A 7,105-nucleotide genomic window follows, 5' to 3' on the forward strand; every position below is an offset into this window, starting at 1 on the left:
TCAGTGACTCATGCCAGCGGTGTGTCACTGACCAGTGGGCCCCACTGGTCAGGTTTGACCCGGACCAGCCCCTGTTGACTATGCTGAGGTCAGCATGACCTAGTGCTGACGCAGTAATTCCTTTCTGGAATTTAAATAAATCTAAAATGATTTATTAATTTCAGAAAATGCCTAAAACTTCTAAAAATCATAGAAAATTAACCGTAACTCCAAATTAAATAATTTATATATGAAAAATTATTAGAAAAATTCAAGGAATCCATCTGTACCATTTTCATGCATGTTAGAACAACTTATAGGTGCTGTTTAGCACAAATCAATTAAATAGCATTTGAATAATCACATATGGAGTTTAAATTTGAATCTTGTATTCAAACCAACTTCATTTAATCTGTTGCTAGTTGCATTAGCTCAAAACACATTCATTTTGCCATATCATGATCATGCATCATATTGTGCATTGCATTGATTGTGTTCCCTTCTATGTTGCCGGTATTTGTCCCCTCTCGATAGACGTGATACCGATGATGTGATCGTTGACACTGATGAAGACTCAATGTTATCTTCAGAAGTGCCAGGCAAGCAAAACCCCCTTGTTCATTCCGATACAATCCTACTCTCTCGCTCCTGCTCTCTTTTACTGCATTAGGACAACACCGATTCATCTGTTACTTGCTGCGGTAGCTGAACCCCTTTGTCCTTTGCATGACCTGTCATTGCCACAGTAAATAGATGAAACCCACTAGCATGAGTAGGAGTTGTTTGAGCCCTATTGTGCCTACTCATTCATGCTTGTTTGTCATGCCTGCTACTGCTTAGAGTTGAGTCGGGTCTGATTCATCGGGGATGAATCAGAGGTGTGTGAACATGTCCTACGGTGTGTGAGCTAAGCGTGTGAACACGATTTGGTAAAGGTAGCGGTGAGAGGCCATGTAGGAGTACATGGTGGGTTGTCTCATTGCAGCCGTCCTCAGGAACTGAGTTCTGTGTTTGTGATCCATGATTCAGCTACTACCACGCATTGGGCCCGAAACCAATGGACCCTCTCGGCTTCTTAATCACCCTTGTCCTCTGTCCAGGAGTTGCAAGTAGTTTCTGGTGTTTGTAGTATGCTGGAGGCCGTGGACAGCGCTGACCGTAGGGGTGGGCTGTGATGCGGTAGGCACGTGGCACGGTGTACCGGGCGCCCGTTTGGTGTCTCGGGAACCCTGTTCACATCGTTTGGGGCTGTGAGCGAAACTCCGGCCGGATCTCCTCATGGATGGAACCCGAATAGGCGATAAACCTGGACTAGAGACTTGAGTGTTTAGGCAGGCCGTGGCCGACACCCACGTTGGGCTTCCGCTTGAAGGTTGCCGAGTACATGTCGTGTAAACGGCGGTAAGTGGTGAGAGCGTGTGTGAAGAAGTACACCCCTGCAGGGTTAATATGACCTATTCGAATAGCCGTGTCCGCGGAAAAGGACTTCTGGGTTGCTTATATCAGTTCATAGACAAGTGAAAGTGGATACTCTAAAATACGCAAGATAAGCGTGAGTGCTATGGATGGCGTTCTCGTAGGGAGACGGGAGCGGATCCATAGTGGTGTATTGATATGGTGAATATGTGGACTCGTGTGCGCCACCTCAAAAAAGGTTACTCGCAGTCGTAGTTTAGGATAGCCACCGAGTCAAAGCTGGCTTGCTGCAGTCAAACTCCACCATCCCCTTGTTGATAATGATGCATATGTAGTTAGTTCTGATGTAAGTCTTGCTGGGTACATTTGTACTCACGTTTGCCTATTTTATGTTTTTGCAGAGAGACTTCGGTCTCACTAGTAGTTCGCGTGGACTTCGACGTTTAGCTTGTTACCTCAGCTACGATCTTGTGCCCTCGGCAGGATCTGGTAGATAGTCAGGCTTCTCGGCCTTTTTCATTTATAGATGTCTGTACCCAGACATGATAACTTCTGCTTGTGCTTTGACTTGTATGCTCTGAGTGTTGGGTCATGAGACCCCTGTTTGTAATATCTCGCTCCTCGGAACCTATTGAATAGATTACTTGAGTCATAGAGTCATGTTGTGATGCCATGTTGTATTTGCACATATCGAGCATATTCTGTGTATGTTATTGAAATGCTTGGTATGTGTGGGATCTGACCATCTAGTTGTTTATCTTTAGTAGCCTTTCTTACGGGGAAATGTCTCCTAGTGTTTCCACCGAGCCATGGTAGCTTGCTACTGCTCCGGAACACTTAGGCTGGCCGGCATGTGTCCTTCTTCGTTCCTGTGTCTGTCCCTTCGAGGAAATGTCACGCGGTGAATACCGGAGTCCTGCTAGCCAGTGCTACAGCCTGGATTCACTCGCTGATGACCGACACGTTCGATGCTGGGTCATGGATGCCTGTCCCTGTAAGTCTGTGCCGCTTTGGGTTTACGACTAGCCATGTCAGCCCGGGCTCCTTACCATATGGATGCTAGCGACACTGTCATATACGTGTGCCAAAAGGCGCAAACGGTCCCGGGCAAAGGTAAGGCGACACCCGTGGGAATACCGTGCGTGAGGCCGCAAAGTGATATGAGGTGTTACATGCTAGATCGATGTGGCATTGAGTCGGAGTCCTGACAGCGTTGGTATCAGAGCTTGACTGCCTGTAGGATTACCAAGCCAAACTGGTCGAAGTTGAGTCTAGAAATTCTTTAGTTATATAAGGGAATTGATTGTGGGATGGAACGTAAGGCTCTTTTTACTCCTTATACCTCATGCCCTTCTGATCTGAGTCATCTTATCTTTCCTGCGGGGATTAAGAACTAGGCTATCTCTTCTTTCTATTAGGATCACGTGTTACTAATCAGTAGACTTATAAGATTGTTGGATTTAAGTCTCAGTCCAGTTCCTACTACTTCCGTATGTTAATTGTTGATCTCGGAACCTTGATATTGTGCTTCTGAGTGGTTATGTCATCATTTTTGTGATTGTCTCAAATCTTTTTGAGCAATTATAGCCGTTATGCTGTCCGAGTCATCCCAGGTTTCTAAATAGTCGGATGCATTTGCAAATCCCTTCCTCCTGTTTCCTATGTGCTTTTGGTCAGATTAGTCACACAAATCAGTGAGTTGAGGTACTTTATTGCCTTGACATATATGTTGGAGCTAGTATTATGACCCTAGGTGTCTTAGGGGATCATCTAGTAATTTAGCCATGATTTGTGTTCCCAGTGTGATGATTCTGGCCATCATTCTCGAAAGCATCCCGTGATGCTACTTAGTAGTAGGTATTCTACTCCTGGGTTCTGAACCCGAGATTCACTCTACCTACTTCATGTTGATAGTAATTGCTAGTGCCTTTAGGATATTAGTAACCTTTGCGATAGTCCTTGAAGTCCGTGGTATCTTCTTCTTCCAAATACCATGAACTACTTATGGCAGAAGTTCCTCGTTGAACTGAAATATCACAACAGGATTATTCTTGAGGAGTTCTCCATTCATAAATCGTGACTCTGCCAGTTCTACCTTTCTGCATGGGTTATCCGGAAGAATTATGTTGAACTCGGTTCGACATACTAATTTATGCATCCACAACTCAGAAAGTTATATGTTCCTTTGAGTTGTCCCTCTTTAGTTGTCTACTGACCTTCGTCTATCAATTGATAGTCAAGAGTATGCGCGCGTTCGTTTGTCGATGCCTATTACTCTTGTGGCCCGTCAAGCCATTCCGTCCTGAATGACTAGGAGAAACAAACTCCAGTACCTCATCCATATTTAGGATTGGGTCAAAGTAGTTGTGTTCCGCAGATCAAGTTACAACCCAGCTTCTGGTCTGCTCTACCCTGAAGTATTACCTTCTTTATGACAGGAATTTCATGAGAATTGCACCACCTTTTGTGAATTCTTGACATAGTGATACTTCTCGCCATCCTTTTTCATTCCTCGGTTCCGTGTTGATGCAACCGGAATACCGACAAATGAATCATGGTGTGTGAAATCAATACTCCCAGCAACCTCGTTGCTTGGTAGTTAAAGGACAATAATTTCATTCCTAGTGTGTTGGTTATTGAATCATCATTCTGAGGTTGATTATGCTACCTAGTCCTTATTTCGGTGCACCCTTCGATTGATGAGTTAGGATCTTGTCAAGTCCTCACTCATTTGATCATATCGTCTTGCCCTCAAAAGCAAGATTGTTCTCGAGCTTAGTAACATACCGGTGGTTCGTGACTTTCCAAATATCTTCTTGGAGGTGTTACCAGGTTGTCACCTGACCGCTATGTTGAGTTCGTGATCAAGTTGGTTTCTTGTGAACCACCTTCTCTCCAAGAATCGGTGTTAGATATCCCTGAGCTAGTTGGTTAAGCTAGACAACAACTTGGAGAGTTGGAAGATAAAAGCTTGTCTGACTTAGTTCGTTCCAAAGGGATATTCTTGTGTAGTGTGTGTTGAAGAAAGATGATATCTTCATCGATTGGTCCTTGTGATCAGTTGCTGGACCTATTGTCTTATCAATCCTTTGATTTGAGTGTGGGCTATCGTCAAATCAAATCAGTACCAACGATGCTCGTAATGTTGTCTTATTCGTGGTTGATCCCTCGAGCATACACCATTATATCTTTTGGGTCTGACCAATGCTATCACTTGTTCATTTAACTATGGAATTCCTTTTAAAAGGAAACCCAGATGAATTGCTGTTGTGCCCATTGACAACATCCTTGTCTTCTCCATAATTTTGCTGAACATTAAGCTAGTGTTGGAAACTTTTGAAAGCATTTGTTCATGCTAGCTCATGAAGCATATGTTTGGATGAAGGTAGTGACTTCCTTTAATTCATGTGCATCTGATGCAAGTTGCCGCCGTGGATTCGAGAAAGTCAATGTTGCTTTCTTTGGAATCATTCCAAATCAGTCATGCACACGTGCGAAGAATGCTGTGGTTTGGAGACTTGCAACCTTCATTCCATATGTATCCCTAGCACACCAAGCCACTGATTGATTTGTTCAAGGAGAAGGAGTATCTTCATAAGAGCTAATCCGGACTTATGAAAGAACTTTGATATCCTCACTGATGGTTCCCAACCAGAACTTGGTAGTGTTTTATTATAAGACTACCACGTGGTCATGCTTGTCTGGGACAACGTGTTCACATGTTTGTAGCAGAACCAGCTCATGTTTTGGAGCTTGCTATCGTAGTTCATCTCCCGAGAATCCCGCAACGTCATCTCGTCGATTTGTGTTGCAAACTTTCATTCTTCTTCCTAGACTCGATGAGTCTGGAATATCCTGACACCAACCAGATCTGAATCTCAGGCAGATATAATGGTTGGAACATTTCCCAAGAACTATAATATTGGTCCCTCGATAACCGGTAAGGTGGATGTCGTGGCCAACACACCCAGCCGGAAGACCTGTTATTATAATATCTTGATTGAGGAAGTTGGCCACCTCCCCATAAGGATTTCGTAGGATTTACCTCCCTAGTTATTCCTTATGGATTTTTGTGTTCCCGAAGTCCGACCTTTTACTTGATGTTTTAGATATCAAACCATATCTATGAATGGGTTATACTAGCACATCCAGGAGAACATTAGAAGCGGAGTGCTAAATGTCTCTCGGTCGATCATCCAGATTTTATTCCCTTGGCCCCGCTAAGATGAAATCTGAGAAGTGTTATCTTCCTTTGCATCTGCATCCTCCATCACCATTCATCATGGTAGTAGGTTGTGTTACCGGACCCTTGACACGGATGTTGGTAAAACCTTGATGAATATGGAAATGCTCAAGTTCTTGAGAGCACGCACAAGCGCTACGAATTATCATCGGCACTAACTGGGTTTGCTCTCAGTTTCCTCGGTTATGCTATAACCACTCCAACAGTGAATTCACTCTCTATTGTTGGGTTCTTCCCCAGTTACCAGAATCAGTCCCAGCATTTGCATTTTGTTCCCAGCTTGCACCGCCAATGTGCCATTCTACCATGGGTCTCTTCCATTTCCGGTGATAAGCAAAATTCATCCATTACGTTGTCTTCAACAAGGTAATCCACATCATCCAAGTTTGAGTATGCCATTCTACCGAACCCCTCTAAATGATCGATTATGATTTGCCTTAAGCTGGTATAAAGAGTTTCAATGATCTCTGAATCAAAGGTATTTCTTTTGCCACTTAAGGGGAGATATCTACGAGTCACGGGTCCGAAGGTGTCTCGTTGTGGTATCATGGCAACTCAACTCCTCGCTACGTTGACAATCGTTTACCACCTTCTTAGGTGTGGAATTGTTGTCTACCTAGTGAACCTCGTCACCTGCTCCACTCCATCCCTCTAGAGGTATGCTTCGTCTCTCAGCTCGAGAGATGTTGCTATGTCTCATTCCGTGAGTTAATCCTGAGTTGTTCGACCTTCGAGAAGAACCATTCTTTTAGGATCTTTCCTTTCTTCTCATTGTCATGTTAGCTGGAGTTCTCAGAGCAAGACGACAAGACAAAGTTGGTGTTCAAATCAACGTTCATTTGAAGTGCAACCTGGATCGTGAAGATTGTGCTAGTTTGCGTTCCCCTTTCACCCTGCCCTACGCTTGAATCTCGAGACGAGATTCTTGTTTAGTGGGGGTGAGTTGTCACATCCCTAGTTCTGACAATGCCTAGTGCATGCATTAGAGTGTTGCACCATGTTTAAATTTCATTTAAATTTGAAATGGGGATTGTTGGAACCCTAGCACCAAATGAAATTTAACTAGGTTCAATAAAAATATTTTCAATAACCCAGAATGCCCTTTGGAAATGTTCATAATTTCTGTTAAAGGTGAAAACCTCTTCCAAAAATGATGAACATATTTATAGGCTATTCCTGGATTTTTGAATTAAATTATATAGTGTTTGCATTTGGGCATTTAATTGCTAATAATATTTTAAATGCTCAAATAATCACAAACTGAAATGTTTACTGTTGGAAATATTCCAAACAGTGGCCACAGTCAGTTGCATGATTTTTGGAAATGCTCTGGCATTTTTAATAAATCCAAACACAATTACAGAAAATAGAAAACAGTAACTAAAATAGAAATAAAAGAGAGACAGAGAAGGACTTACCTGGTGCCCACCCGTGCAGCCCACCAGCCGGCCCAGTTTCCCCCCCCCC

This window comes from Triticum dicoccoides, chromosome 2A (assembly GCF_002162155.2).
Source record: "Triticum dicoccoides isolate Atlit2015 ecotype Zavitan chromosome 2A, WEW_v2.0, whole genome shotgun sequence".
NCBI lineage: Eukaryota > Viridiplantae > Streptophyta > Magnoliopsida > Poales > Poaceae > Triticum > Triticum dicoccoides.